Here is a 16,898-nt window from a genome sequence, read left to right as displayed (position 1 = left end):
CGCCGTGCCCCGCCGTGCGCCATGGCAAACCGGTAAGCACACGCATCACTTTCACAGACGTGATTAATGGGTTCTGGATAAGCGGGGATAAGACGGCCAGCAGAAGAGTCGAGCGGCGTCCACGCGCAAACAACCTGATGAACGATAACATTACGCGCAACAATCAGTTGGGGCGTCGGTGCAAAATGTTCGACCATTACACCACAGTTCCATCTGACCTTGTGCTGTTATTGCCTGTCAGGCTGGGGTTGGGTGCACGGTAAATGATCGGTCAGCCAACATGAACTTCCGGTCTATAGTACCTATCCCTGCGTTTCGTATGCTGCAAATTTGTTTTGTTAAATCTTACTTTTTAAATAAAGTGTTCCTCTCATTTGCAGTTCTTGGACACCGTGGTCAGGTGAATTGTTTTAATTATGCTGAGGAGGTAAAACGGAGTCAAGCCCTTGCAGTGCACACAAAGAAAGCCATGCTTTTTAAAAGCTGTACTTGTCGGGTCTGATTCTGTTGGATTCTGACCGGGTCCGGCCTAACTTTTCAAGCTCGATTACAGCTCTACTCTGTAAGACTTTATTCCACTTTAAGCAACTTTTGGGTAGTTATCAGGTTCTCAACCAGTTAAATAGTGTCATTAATAATAAATAAGCTTTTTACATTAAGGATGCAAAATCCACATCTTTACTCTCACAACAGCTATTGATCTGTTGAGGGCCAGAACCATGTGAGTGGAGTAAGTGGCATTTTGTCTGAGATATACACATCAAATAAAAGCTCTTAGAATATGAGTTATTGAGTCCATACAGAGAAGCCAAAAAGGACTGCATGTTCTCACCCCTCAATGTGTTAGCAATGGTATAATCACAACAACAATTCTTGATTATGAAATCATTGAAACACTTGAACTTTTCAAAACAGAAGAGGCGATATGACAAAGGCTTGCTCCGACATTAGAAACCATCTAGGACTTTTAACGATGAAAAGTGGCAGTGGCGGCTAATGAAAACGTGATTAATGTGAGACTCACCTCACCGGTCACCACATACTTCCCGTCTGGAGAGAAAGCCAGAGTGGTGATAGTTTTCCTGTAGAGGCAGAGAGGGAGAGGAAGCATTGAGATTGCTGTTGAAGAAAAAATGCATCCTGTGCCTCTCCACTGGCTTCCTGCCTCTTCACAATGCTGCTCACATACAGTGACTTGTTTCCACAGCAGATTTTAGTGGATAACATTACAATGCTTCATTTCCGATGAGGACAAAAATGTCAGATTTGGCCCTAGTATCATGCAGACTGAGAGATGAGTGTCAGGCTGAAGATAAAATAAATAATATGTGAGCAAGCAAGTCACTGGGCACTGGGTTGTGACCTGGTGACTGAAAGTCACATTGTACGATATACATCATTTCCATACTCATCTACCTTTCACCAACACTCGACCCCTGTTGTTGGTGGCATTTTAAGATAAGAATTATACCTTCGTATTGATGTCCAATGACCAATGCTTTGTAGAGTTTTCTCTTTAATTTGTGTTTTATCTTAAACACCCAGGGATTTAATTTCTCATCTGATTAAAAATAAGAATACAAAAGTCAAGCATTTGCTGTGTGCATGACATGGCCGACCCCAGATGAAATCAAACAAACTGTGAAATATATTTTTGACTTTTCAGTCACACAGGGATATCAGGATTCGGTGTGGCACAGGACCATTTCGAAACACTTGTCAAAACCATTGGCCAAGCCGTCCCTGTAGATGTGGGGGACGTGCTATCTGGGGGACAGCTGTATTTGGCTTTGAGTCATCGATGGCTGGGCTGGGCAAACACACTACTTTAGTTTTTTTTTTTTTTTTATTAAAAGGAGGTGATAATGAGCACACTGACAGAGTGGTGTCAATTGTACAGTGAAGGCGAGGGCGGGTCTACATATCACAGCTCTTCAGCACATGGAGAGACTTGTGAGGAAGATGGACTCATCAGAAAAATCATCCGTAGTGCCAGGAGTTATCATGGAGTATTATTACACTTTTTTTAACGAATTCCTGCACAGTCTATAATCATGAATTTTAATGCATTGTGCAGAACATCGTCTTCATTGGTAAATGTTTACAGCACCCTATCTCTTAAAAATGGTTCTGAAGAAATCGAGGCGTTAATAATACGATTTTATCAGGGTCAAGCTACGTCATGGGTCAAGCTACGTATCAGCTACGTCAGGGTCAAGCACAAATTCATTTCTTTGTCTCACCTGGAGCTGTTGATTATATGGTGCTGTTTGTTCTTTTTGGGGTTCAGCAACACAATCACACATCTGCGAAAAGGGACAAAACAACTTATTAGTGGTACGTTCCTGTGTGATTTTATACCATCCTCGCAAAGCAATTGGTTTCCATCGGGAATGTTTTACTAACATTAAATCATGATCATTCGTGAGGCGGCTGGCACAAAAGCTCCATTGCAGAGCAAAATATTTTGATCTGGGATCACCAAGGCAGAAAACATGTGTTCGCCACGGGTGGATGAGAGTTAGAGACATCGTGTGTGTCCCTCTCAGGTTTTGATCTATGTTGAAAATGCAAGAGAAGCCATTAAAAGACCCCGGGGGCTTTAATCCTCTCGAAAGGCTGTTAGGCTTTGTCGTGTCTTTTTGGACGGTCGTTGTAAACGTCAGGGTCGGGTACAGTGCTCCGATCTGCCAAGTGTACACACAAGCGCTATGTTATGGGACAATGGACTTAATAAAAACCAACTCAACCTCTACGTTAATGGCTAATCAGCAGGACTCAGTTTTCCTTTCCATTACCCGTATAAACAAGACTTTTTTTTTTTTTTAAACCTGAGCACAGGCGTTGCATAACAACTTAACAAGGGTTCTCCGGTGCAGTAGATTCTCCTGCGTTACTGCCTCCATTAACCCGTTAACATCTCGAGGAGTGAGCATTCATATTTACCTGAAGCTGACTAGTTCTGGCAGAGGAACAGTTAAAGCTCCCAGCCTGGCAGAGGAGGAAACAGGAGACGATTTGCAGTAATTATGCCCGGTATAGAATAGCTAGATTCTAGATTCGTGTGTGTGTGTGTGTATGAGTGAGGGAGAGATATATCCCCCTGAGAGACATAATGCAGCCCCAAACCAGAACCCACCCACACACACAGTGATGAATAAACCCTGCAGCTGTAGTAAAACTGGACTCCTGGTGGACAGAGCCACTGGCCCTCAGCCATTTCTCAGGGCTCTCAGTAAGGGAGGGTAAAGTGCCGCTGGGTACAGATTGACTTTTTTCAACTGGAGCCATTTCCACAAATGTCTCGGAGGATCTAGAGCTCCAGAGAGCTCTAGATTCCCATAATGCAGTGCTGTATCCTTTCTCAACCAAATAAGCACAAAGCAAGGTAGGCAGACTTATTCTTTATGGCTGAGGGTTTGAGGTGGAGATACTGTCATGGGTCAGTAAGACGTTACTCACCTCTAATTATGAGAATTATGCAAAATGAGCATTTAAAAAAAAAAATGATGGGCCCTCCATAGACAACCTGTAATGTAATTATTGGATTGGCCAGGGCTGGTATTTATAGGGCTTCTGAGAGGATTTTCAGCACTCAGATCCACGAGCCTGCATATAAACCCTTGTGTATTCCCTAAAATAGGAACCTGCTAAAACACACGGGGCAGTTCAAGGCCGCGTCCGTGCTCCTAGAACAAAACTGAGGATTGTCCGTTACCCACATCTCATGTTTCTTACATTAGTTTATGGTTGAAAATGATGCCGGGGTGCAGGTGGATGGGTTGCAGACCTGGCCTGAGGAGAGGTTTACTGAGCGGCTCTTCTTTCACTGTTGATAAACTACACTTGTATAGGTTGTCCTGGAGCAGGAGTTTAAAAAAGGAGAAGAGTGGGATGTACATCTCAGCGCAACTGTCGCATTCATCAGCGTGGCTATAGCATGGCATAACAGGGCACTGTTTTCAACTGAAGAGCTCATCAGGAACAGGGTTCTTCTCTGGAACTGCTGGATTAAAAAAAATAGTATCTCTTGCGGCTCTTTTCCTAATGAGGCAAAAAATATGCCAATGCAGGCTTGCTTGCTGTAAATACAGTAGAGCTGTGCTATTTATGCAACAATCATTTGTAACCATCTTCACAGAAGTACTTATCTGCTGATCAAGCAGACCAAACAGACTAAATCTGATTCTACCTATTCCCTTCATCATCTGAATCTGATGATCATAGACGACTCAAAGACTCCAGTTAAATGCAAACAAGCGCACAGAACATTCATCCTCAAGAATGAAGGCACGAGGAAATGCTTCACAATCCAGTAGCATGGAAGGATTCATTGTGCCTCCGACACAGCGTTTAATGTTGCTAATCTCAGGCGAAGCAACTCAGACAAAGCCACTTGGCGAACGTGCACTGCTGCATAATTTGCAAGTTGGGTAAAATGCAACATCTAAAATGTATAACATTTAGTACACACATTTTGAAATGTAAGTAATGGTTATAGTTTCATATGCTGTACTTATGTTGTCAGTAGCGTTTAGGGAATAACAACACTAATTTGAAGGGGCAGTGGGATTCTTCCAAGCTGCACTGAACCAGGGCGAACCTCTGATGACTGCTGCTCTCATTTACCACTGGACAACATTAGATTCGCATTCTGAGAAAAAAGCAAAAAGTACTGCTCTTTGTTATTTTGTCCTTTTTTGGCTATCAATTAACTTACCGCTGTAGAGGATGGTCGGGCAATAGGCTACTTCTGAGGACGGGTTAGAAGGCTCTACGCGGCTCTGCGGTGTGTGTTGGATAAGTTGGATAAATGAGTTATCAGTCAGCCTTCACAGAAGTTTACACGCCCTTTCAGCCTCCCCGCCGAGGTTAAAACGCGCTTCCAGAAAATATGTTCCACAACCAAGCCGTAGCAGCGCTGTCTAATAAACATCACCTACAACAAAGTCCCATTACGGCAGCCCATTAATCACAGCCCTAATAAAACCGGGCTGCAGTGCACGCGTGCGTGTTCCTCAGTGTGTACAGTGAGAAGAAGGCAGGGAAAATGGGAGGGAGGGAGGAAGGGGCGCTGAGCCTGTTCCGTACGAGACTGCCAAAAACACAGGCCCTGGCTACACGCGCCAAAACACCAACAGCAAGAACAGCGCTGCGGACCACACCCTGTCCTCCGGCCGACCTGCAGCCTGCAGCGAGGCTCAAGACGTCCAGAGATTAGCGTGCATTCGCATGCCGCGCCTGCAGGGCGGGGCATGCTAATGTACGAATACCGCACAGACTCCGCTACGAAATTTGACAGCATGGTGGCCGTGGTTTTGTAGTTGAATGCAATGGAGCTCCAATGTCGACGCTTTGACACCAATGACCTCCAAAGGAACATTACTGGTTTAAAAATGAGTACAATATTAATAAAAATGTATTTTAATAATTGTGTCTCTTCTGGTTTTCATTTTCAGTCTTGTTAGTAAAATGCAAGGTTGCATTTTTGTAGAGCTGAGACATGGCATGTGCTTGCAGGCTTTTCTGCATTTGCAGAAAGTGGGCATGAAAGTCATTTTTAAAAGTGTATTCAATTCTGAAGAGCTGCTGGATGAGACCCTTGGAGGATTGTCCAGAGATACAAGGACATTTCCCCATTACCGTACACGAAGAGTGAGGTGAAGTGTACACATGGTCTGTGGAGACCAGCAGCCAAAACGAAGGGGGAGAACGGGTTTTGCCATGACGGCCCATCTGGTGAGTGGGATCAGAAAGAAAGGACAGGTGGTCGGGCCGGCGGGAGGAGCCGGGTGGGATATCGGCTTTCTCCGCCGCTGAGCACCGCCTGCGCTCTGGCTCTTTGCAGGCTTCACCCAAGCTGACCCCTGTAGTATTTCGCCCAAGCTGTGCCAGAGAAGTCGCCGGAAACCCTCAGCTCCTTAATCCCATAGGGCTGCCTTGGCAGCCGAGGGAATTTAACCAAAGCTGCTCGGCTTTATGCAGAAGGAGACAAGCAGAGAAGGGAGAGACTTCAGGATTTCAGGATTTCAAAAGCACGAACAGCAATTTAACCCCCTAAACGCTGAAGGAATCAGCACCAAGGACAGCTCCTCTTCACAAGCCATGTTGAAACTACAGGTTACTAATGAATCAACTACATGTAATAAATACAGGAAACTAGCATCTGGTTTATTATATTAGTGCTAATGGGTAAGGATCTGTGGAAAAAGAATGTTTTCAAATGAAGGAATTCTTGTTTAAACATGTAAATATGTATTTGGCACAACATGTATGAATAAATACAGCTAATAAGAGTTGAAGAAAAAAAAAAAAGACAGAACTAGGACACAACGACGCTCCAGAGTTGCAACTGGACACTAAGACTGTTCCTCTTTGGTGCTTCTACATAGCAGAACAGCTGGAAAAAGGCTGGATTCTGCAGTCTTGGAGCTCCGTTGGCCCCGAGAGCCTCGAACGCTGCAATGCAGCAGTGACCACACACACACACACACACAAACACACACCACCCTGCCTGAACTTTTTTTTTTTAATGGCAATTTGCTGCAGAAGGCATTTCTCCTCCACTCTCTCTCTCTCTTTGCTCAGCTGCACTCTTCACACAGTGCTACTGACCCACTTTGCTGCAGTGCGTTTCGAGGAAGAGCGGCACCCTGACACACATTTATGCATGTTTAATTAATACAGTGGAGCAGTTGACGCTAAACACACAGGCATTCGGCAGCCATTTAACAAAACCCTCTGTCTGCCTGGTGAATATTCTCAGATGTCAACGTGAGCGGAGGGAACTACTGCCATCGCTCGGGGTTTTGGTTCCGTTGTAAGTTTCAGATATGTCTGTCAATGATTGGGTGAAGCGTCAGGCTAGAGAGTTACCCAGTCTGAGATACCAGCTAACAGCGCAAAAGATAAAATGGTCCAAAAGGAACGTAATCAAACCATCAACGACAAAAATATGATGTTTGAAACTTGTTCAGTACTGAGCAAAATCTTACCACCTGCTATCCATACCAGTTTACCTCCATTGTAAAGGCACACGTACCTAAATGTAATATTACTGTCACCATATATATGACAGTTCAGCAAAATGCAAACAGTTCAACAATTTATCTTTATATTAATGCTTTCATAGAGTTGCAAAGTATGCAGTAACTCTTATATGGTAATACATCACAATAACAAACACATGTGGCAAAGAATAAATCGACTATGCTGAGATAAATGCAAAATGTGGAATAAATGGAATATGGAATGGCATGACTGATGCAGCTTCTATTTTTACTATTCCCATAAAAACGATCCATAAGTCACTACAAACTTCCTCAGCCATCCCAACAGAATTGATCAGCCTTTCGTTTCTATTTGACACTAGCATCATTAAGATATGATGTTACACTTCATGAATACACAACACCCACAAGAAAGTTCATAAATAATAATAATAAACTAAAATCAATGAACCTGCAAGATTCCCGTGAACCAATCATTTCCACTAGCAAACGTATACAATATCTCACAAAAGTGAGTACACCCCTCACATTTTTGTAATAATTTTATTATACATCTTTCCTTCGGACAGCAGTGTACAGCTTATTTAAAGGTGTAAATTTCCTTTCCCCCCAAAATAACTAAGCACACAGCTATTAATGTCTAAAACTCTGGCAACAAAAGTGAGTACACCCCTAAGTAAAAATGACCTACGTCACAGAGGACACAGATACAAACCAGGCCCAAGTGCTTATAAATCTACGGTTAAGTTCAATCCACTTAAAGCGTTTTCATGTAGGCCCTCTAATGAAATAACATTCTCCTAAAATTAACAACACTGTGCCCAAAATTAAATGACCTCATCCAGTAGACGAGGAAAAGGTCACAATTCCGCTGATTGCATTTACACACCAAGATCGATTTAGAGTGGGTATTCTCATAGAGAGAGAGAAAGCAATCGTTTGTGAAATTAGCCACCATTCCTCACCCATGGACCCGTGGGCTGGGCGTTATCATTGAAAGCCATGTGTTCTGGAAGGACGCAAGGAGGGTAATTGTAGACTATGGAGCCTTTCTGTTCCATAGTTTTCAAAAGGTGTGTGTGTGTGTTTTTTCTTTCTTTCTTTTTCTTCTTTTCCTCAAAGGACCACATTGAATTCAATTTCAATTATAATACTGTTTCGTGATAAGAAACAGAATGGCGCACACTGCTAAGCAAACTTCCATTGCTCAACACCCACGGGGTCATTTTCTGCTGGACAGCTGCAGAGTTTTTTACTGACTGACCCTCCACACATTCATGTGAATCCACCCCACAGAAGCACAGATGCAGACAGCCTCAGCTAACCCATATTCTGCTGACTCGGCAGGAACGGGCTCACGGGTGAAAGCTGGGGGGAAAAAATGGAGAATCGGTTGCACATCTTTGCAACAGACCAGGAATTTCAAGTGATGATTTCACTTTTAATGAAATTCAAAAATAGGACACCACAAAACACAATCTACTATCTCACTGAAAAGCACTGCAATAATGAGACCATCACTTAGTGTTGACCACCAGTGGCCTATTTAGATGTCTGTGGTTGTCAATAGTTTGGATAGAAAGTTATAGAAAATAATCTCAGTGGATATTCTATTGTTAAAGCCCAAAAACAATGGGCTTTAACACCAAACCAGTCCTGTTCATAAAAGAAAAAAGATGGTCAAGGATGGTTACCCTGCGGCAGAAGACGTGAGACATCTCAAACAGGCTTCCCCCGGTGACTGCTCCATATTGGCCTATGATATAATGTAATGGCGCAATTTTAACCAGGCAAAGCAGGTGCGAAGTGGCTCTTTTCCAGTCTCAATGTGCACCACAGTCTGACTGCATAATAAGATTAAAAGCACCATGTGATGGAGAAGCACGTCAACATGGCTTTCCTCTCTCACTAACAAGCTGGTGAGACCCTGTAATAACCCCTTTCATTAGACAGATTTAGTGAACTGATGTTCACGATGAAATAAAAAGTTAATTGTGCAATTATCTTAAAAATAAACCAAAATACAAAATAAATTCTGTAATATTTGTAATATTTTACTTGTCCTAATATTTAAGATAGGTTCCCAGATAATGTAAATCATTTAATTTAAATGTATTTAAAAAAAAATTAAGGTTTTGTAGACATCTGAAACATGGTTACTTCTTGCAATGTGAAATATTTACTACTTTCAATGAAATTGTAATTATTATCATAACCCAGACAAGTTCAGCTTGTAAATGTAATATTAAATAGTAAAGGCTTAATTGAAATATTCATACAATGCACCACAATTTAACTCTTAGTACTGGCTATTAAGTGTGTAACTTAACAGCAATTGTGACATTGTTGTCCCTCGCATTGACCATCTTGGTCATTTTAGCTGCATATATTGGTATCTCATAAACATTATTTCATTTAAGTATTGCACAATTTTGACACGCATTATACATTAAAATATTTGGTGCAATAGTTTTGTTAGAGAGTTAACAGATTTTTATTGCGGAAGTTCGTTTTAACAAATGAGACTAGTTTTTCTGTGTCCGGTGCATCACATGGCAAGTTTTCAAACTGCTTGTATGGCTTTTATCATAACAAAGCACATGGCTTTTTGTCATATTCATGGTTCAGCACTTGAACCATGAATACAATCATTTTATTCACTTTGTTTTTTCTTGCATAAGTCAGACTATACGAAAGATACAAGTTAGTACAAGTATTCTCTAGTTATGAGGATAAAGAAACTTTAGCAAAGTTAGCAAAATGAGAGAATCGTCCAATAGCGTGTGCTGTTTCAAGACTTAACTACTTAATATTTGCACAAATCAGCAGCCAAATAGTGTAGGTCTTCATCTATGGGTCAATGTTTGTACTACCTCTGAGCCAAAAATGGGAGCTCTGATCACAAACAGGGTAGGCCCGCGAGGGACAAATGGCCTAATCAGGGCAAACACTGAATGCAGCCATTCAGACCCGTTCGGATTGAACCCTTTAGCTTTCAGAAGTTAATTCCGAGTACCAGGGCCGCATTGCTGTGTTTGCATGCGAAGGCCAGGCCAGGCCAGGCAAGCTCTCGCTGTTTGTTCTCACGGTGATGGTTTCAGGGAGCTTCTGGTTAGACTAGCGCCCCTTTGGATGAGTTACTGTGGGTAACCTATAGCCTTTTAAAACCGGGGTACCATAAATTCTTTACATAGTCCCAGTGCATAAATACTGCACCCCTTACACAATACCATTGTACCATTGCAGGTGCTAAAGCTTTTGAAAGTCTGCATGGTAACCATTACACAGAAAAACACACCCCTCACCATTGTGAACATGAAAAAAAGGGTAAAAGAATGGGAGTGAAACAGCCAGAATGTTTAAAAGGACACCAGCAAGTTGTCTTTAGTCTGATGACGAGGACGTCTGGATGTGTGGACAGTGCTGTCACACCAATTTAACTACCAGACACTTGGGGACTCGTGTGCATCTCATCCAGCTTTCCTGAAAGAGCACTTCCTTTCTACGCGCCACATCATTTCCCTCGGCGAATACGGACAGCTGCAGGTGCTGAGACGTGGCTGTTGGCCTTTTTGGCTCCTAGTTCATTCTGCTGCCGGGGAAAGATTTGCGCCGAACTCGGAGGCAGTTAGGTCTGAGGCATCTCGCACTGGAGGCAAGTGGTGGCCTAGCGGTTAAGGAAGCGGCCCTGTAATCAGAAGGTTGCCGGTTCGAATCCCGATCCGCCAAGGTGCCACGGAGAAAAAACAACCGTCCCCACACACTGCTCCCCGGGCGCCTGTCATGGCCGCCCACTGCTCACTCAAGGTGATGGGTTAAATGCAGAGGACAAATTTCACTGTGTTGCACTGTGTGCTGTGTATCACGTGACAATCACTTCACTTTCACTGTCCCTACAGAGGGACTTAATTATAGTAGGAATGACTGCATTCAAAACGAACAAATGAAAAAAGCAGCCATGGACGGCCAAGTTAACATCTTTTCTTGAGGCAAACTGAAAGCACCCTGTTAATCTTTGAAAAGGCCGGCTTGCCACGAGTAAAAGTTTTAATTCTTTTTTTTTTTGTTTTTTTTTAAAGCAATTGTTCAAATCTGCCACAACAGGGATCTTTCCCTCTTTTTGCCCACAGTCAGTGGGAACTTTTCTTTCACACTGTAATGGAAGCAGAAGGAGCCTCCTCTGTTAAATTGTCAGTTCTTTTGCCGGGTTTGCCTGTTCTCTTCCAGCCCAAAGTCACTCACCCTGCAGGGTAGGCCACAAGGCCGGAAGTGGGGTCACAGGACAGCGCACGGTTGCCCAGAGAGGTGATCCCAATGACTTTCTCAAGAGTCACCTGCAGAAGGGACATGGAGAAGTGTACATCAAAGTATGCAGCGTAAAACCCTAAAAGGTAAAACATGCATCATGAGTGCAACTGCATGTTTGTGCTGGACCCCAACAATATTCGACATATTCACTTTCAAACTGTTCACATTGGGCATCAGGCTCATGCTCTGTGATTGTTGCCCCAAAAGTACAGACGTTCCTGACTTCCTTAAGCAAATAAAAATTTTGATGCAGTGAAGGGAGGCTTTACTTTAGCAATAGCAGCGACACCATGTTTTAAACTAGCTGGTGAAAACGTAAAAAGTTTTAAAATAAATAAATAAACAACACACACACACACACACACACACACAACACACACTACACACAACACACACACACACACACATATTATATATATATATATATATATATATATTTGGGGCAGTGGTGGCCGAGCAGTTAAGGAAGTGGCCGGTAATCAGAAGGTTGCCGGTTCGAATCCCGATCCGCCGAGGTGCCGCTGAGGTGCCACTGAGCGAAGCCCGTCCCCACACACCGTCCCACACCCGGGCGCCTGTCATGGCTGCCCAGAGTGATGGGTTAAATGCAGAGGACCAAATTTCACTGTGTGCACCGTGTGCTGTGCTGCTGTGTATCACTTCAAATATATATATATTAATGGTCACATATGATTTAGTTTTGTGTTGTGGCAAGCAGTGGCATCTCCCACTCCATAAACACAAGATAAAACAATGCTGGAAATAAAATGGAAGATGATGATTTATCAACTTTCGGCGTCCGTAAAAAACCGTATGCACTTGACAAGCGCTGCACAAATCAGTGCCCACCTCAGCAGGAAAAAAAAAAAAAAGCACATCAGCACTTACTTTTGCTCCTTGGTGATTATAGCGTCTCCTTTTCTCACAAGGCCCCGTCTGAAGTCAACATCGGCAGAAAGTTGACCCACCCAAACCCCGAAACCCTCACCGGTGACATTTTCTTCCCGTCAGCGCGTGTCTCCCGTGTGAGCCAAAAACGCTCATCCATTCACTGACACACACAAACCACACCACACACACCCCTCCGAAACCAGCACGCATCCTTCTGGCTTCTCCCCTGCACATCGCCCCAGCAAGCTCTCCGCTCGGCACGCCGCCTGCACGGCTTTCTCGTACAGTGTTGAAAGAACCGAGAGATTCCAATCGTGTTTGATGATGCAGTCCTTTTCATTTTTTAAATTGTTCAGCCTGATGTTGGGGAAACGGATAACTGTGACTGAAAAATACATTCAGTGTTTTTGTGTTGATCTCACAGATGCCCTCTTTTGTAACTCGAAGCCACGGGAACTTCAAAGAGCTCTACATACATAAAGAAGGAGGGGTAGGGGCAAAACCCCAACACTGAATGAGGCATGGCGATTTGTAACCGACTAACAACAGAAAACCCTGCTCGTACGTCATACAAGCCGTTTTCTTGTTGGTTTTTAGCAGTTCATGATGGAGTTCAGAAATGGAGTATTTCGTTGCATATTCCGGTTTGGGGGCAGAACGGTAGCCTCTGGAGGATCTCTGGAGAATCTACCACCCGCAAACTGGAGGCAAACAAGGAGAAGGTGCCTTTGATAAGACTTTGTAACACAAAAGCCCCCCCCGGTAAAGCAGCTAGAATTACGTTCACGTTCCGAGAGCATCTTCCTTTGTCTGAAACAGACTCCAGTGAATTCCACTTCCCTTTGTCTGGAATAGCCATGGTAAGGCATACGTGTGTGTGTGTGTGTGTGTGTGTTGTGTGTGTGTATTATATATATATATGTATGTATGTATATATATTACACACAAATAAAAGTATGTAATACAGTTGGTGTTGTGTGTGTATATATATATATATAATACCTACATTCGATATGACCAATTTTTGTTATGAGACAGTCTTCTAACTATATTGTTAATCTGCGGCCCATTGAAGACGTGATCTACGCACAGCATGGTGTTTATACTGACAACATAGAACACAGTAAAAAAAAAAACCACAGACAATTCCACTATTATGGCAAGTAACATGAAGGTCCTGTTTGGTTAACAAGATGACCATTTTTGAAAGGTGTTAAATAAAAAAAAAAAGATGCAGCCACTCAACAGGCATTCAACAGGCCCTAGTCCGAACGGGTGAAGCAGGGACAGAAGGCCCCTGGGCTTTGACAGGAAGGTGCAATCGCCCCTGCCCCTTCGGGTGTAAACAGGCAATCGGAGAGGAAGCCAGAGGAAGTCCAGGAGAAATGCGGCGCGGTATTCTGCGTTATTTTCACTTGTTGTGCGTCCGCTCGTACGGCCCAGCCCGGTTTATTCTTGGCACGTCTCCTACCAAGACACTGACATGCCGGGGCTCAGCACACGTGTCCAGAGATCATAAAACAAATTATTGTCTGAGGACATGCTCTCAAATACAAAAAAAAAAAAAAAACACCACTTTTACCAACTTACACTTATATTCAAACCTGAACCCGTGTAAAAGGACTTATTTAATTCCATCGGCCCCTGAAACAGCTTTAATAGGTGACATTGACGTTATATTCACTCACAAAATCATAACCAAGGATTTTTTTTATTATTTAATTCGGATGGTTTTCCATTATGCTCCGCAAAAGGTGCGGGTTCTCCTGTTTTTGTTTTTTTGATGGATGGAAACGTGCAGTCGCGACCCTCCTCGTGACCGGTACCGGCGCGGTACCGGCTCGGTACCGGCTAGCGTTACTTTCCGCGCATCAATTAATTATTACGCCGCGCACAGGGGCAGGAAACCACGGGATGGTCCTGCGACAAATGACGCTTCTAAAGAAGAAGAAAGAAAGCCGGAGCGGTAACAGAAGCGTCACTCGCAGTCCCGGCCATGCGGCAAACGCAGATTCGTGGCGGGGCAACGTTTTCCACCCGGAGAGCCGCCGGCAAGCACCGGCACTTGCCGGCCAACGTTTACCTTTTTGGAGAGATTCTCTTTGTTGGTTCCCGCTTGTTCCCTCCTCAGTTTGATGGACGGAGAGCGCAGCAGGTTTTTTAAATCCGGTTTTTAATCGTGGACCCTTCCGCCGTCATCTTGTTGGTGTTTTTTATGTGTGTATGTGTGGTGTGTAGCCTGTATGTCAATGATTTGACCTACGAATCATCAACGTGACGGTAACACGTCGGTCCACAAACTGCGCGGTGCAAAAAGTGCATTCGGCTCGTGTGTCAATAAATTATAAAAATACGGTGTCATCTTAAAAAAAAAAAAAAAAAAAAATCACACAAATCGAGCGGCATTCAGGAACCGTCTGCCCGCCGCGCCGCCGAATCGGAAGTTTTTCGGCTCTGCCGTCGGCCGCTGTGACGGGGACATGTCGCTTCCCGGCGGAGACCCCACCCTCGGCCTCTCTCGGGCAGGGTCGGGCGGTCGGGAGGCCCGGCTGCTCTGTCCGCTCCGCAGCCCGCTCCACGGGCGAGTGACGGCGGCCGCCCCGCGTTAGCCGCTAGCTGCCCGCTCTGCTGACGCGTTCATTGCTGCGCCGGGAGAGAGAGCGAGGATTCTAAACGCGTTAGCTAGCTAGCATGGTCGAGCTGGGTTTTTTTTTTTTACACACCTCTTGGGGAAATTGACTAACCTAGTTATCGTAACAAACAACGACAATCGATGTTTAACATAATATACAACACACAATATTAATGTTCAACATATTTCAAAATTAGAACCATGGTAACAAATATAATATTTGGACCGGTAAATATCTAAAAAGGAACAAAGTTTTCTGTTCAAATTAAATTTAGTGACACATATATTTAGATTACGCGAAGACGTAATAATATACTAATATGCTCATAATATCCGAAACACAAAAATGTATTACGAATATTTGACGACTTCGTCTTTAAGTATGTGCCGCTGTCAAACCGGAATGACCCAATCTGCGGTAATTTGAACGGATTAAACGCAGCGGCGACGCCGCCTAGTGGTACAAAAGGGATTTTCATCAAATAAACGCAACATGTAAAAATTATGGTATACAGTACAGGCCAAAAGTTTAAACACGCCTTCTCATTCAGGTGGGTTTTCTTTATTTCCATGACCATTTACATTGGTAGATTCTCACTGAAGGCATCAAAACTATGAATGAACACATTGTGGAGTTATGTACTTAACAAAAAGTGGGAGACCTGGCCTCCACAGTCACCGGACCTGATACCAAATCCAGATGGTTGTGGTGAGCTGGACCGCAGAGTGTAAGGCAAAGGGGCCAACAAGTGCTAAACACCTCTGGGAACTCCTGCAAGGACTGTTGGAAAAACCATTTCAGGTGCCGGCATTCTCTCGATGAGCTTCAAGAGGTCAAGAGTGTGCAAAGCAGTAATCAGAGCAAAGGACGGCTATTTTGAAGAAACTAGAATAGAATAAAACAGTTTTTAGTTATTTTCACATTTTTTTGTTAAAGTACATAACTCCACATGGTGTTCATTCATAGTAGTGATGCCTTCAGTGAGAACTTCTGCCAATGTAAATGGTCATGAAAATAAAGAAAACAGAGAAGGTGTGTTTAAACTTTTGGACTGGACTGTACTGTACATGTTATTGCACATCTTATTTAACATTCAAAATGTTTGCACATCTTAAAATCTCTCAGTAAGCGATCATACTGCGGTTATGACATCACAGTTATACACAACACATTTACACCTGATAGTGACCATTTAGTTATATCATTCTTATATCCTACATAAACCAGCTGGTTAAATAATTCGTTGACTATACAATGACCTTTTTCCCACTTCAGTGGTAATAACAATGTAGAAGGTTTTGAATTTGGAATCCTACACAAATGTCTTCATAAATGAAAATTCTTCATTTATGAGAAACAAGAACAAAAGTTTACATAAAAGTAAATTAAGGTTGGATCAAAAGTCATAAAGTGTTGATTGCACACAAAACCATCCACACTTATACGAAACGTGATTATAAGATGTTCAGTGCTTCTGCATTTGTATTGTGGGTGAGTCTCCGCACACTAAGTCTCAAACCGGGGGACTTCTCAAATCCCTCCTTGTTGCACCAGCATGACCACTTGCTTCCCCAGTGCATCGACCACGCCCAAGCCTTCCACGCCACCTCTCCCAGATCATGGTTCATGTGAAAAAGGAAGGGGTCCAGACATGCGTTTAAAGAACTTAGCAACTGCGAGGCCTCCACCAGCACATTCACAATGTTGGCCACCTTGCACGTGTTCGTGCAGTCATCCACCGTGAAAAAGGACTACGCAAGAGATGATGTCCAGCAGCTGTCCTGGCACCCAGCACATGAGGAAATTGGCAACACACAGATATATCAGCCAGAGAGCCTTGTCACGGCCCTGGACGCTCCCTGGACCCCACTGCTTCCGCAGCTGCTTCACGCGAGCCATGATCTTTAATATATGATGGGACGACCAGCAGAAGGGGTAAGGAACCTGTAAGGAGTAGTAGGAGAGGAGGTTGTAGGTGGCATCCACAGAATTAAAACTGGACACCACCACCACCCCGCAGATGGGGACGTCCCGATTATGCAGGTAAACAATGTTC

At 43.6% G+C, this 16,898-nt stretch overlaps 1 pseudogene; it reads left to right on the top strand.

Annotated features, from left to right (window-relative positions):
• Window positions 1-404, top strand: part of LOC114794944 (thrombospondin-1-like) — a 7,238-nt pseudogene extending 6,834 nt beyond the window's left edge.
• The last annotated feature ends 16,494 nt before the right edge of the window (window positions 405-16,898 follow it).

The sequence above is a fragment of the Denticeps clupeoides genome, chromosome 1 (assembly GCF_900700375.1).
Source record: "Denticeps clupeoides chromosome 1, fDenClu1.1, whole genome shotgun sequence".
NCBI classification, from domain to species: Eukaryota; Metazoa; Chordata; class Actinopteri; order Clupeiformes; family Denticipitidae; genus Denticeps; species Denticeps clupeoides.
This window is presented reverse-complemented; position numbering and strand designations above follow the sequence as displayed.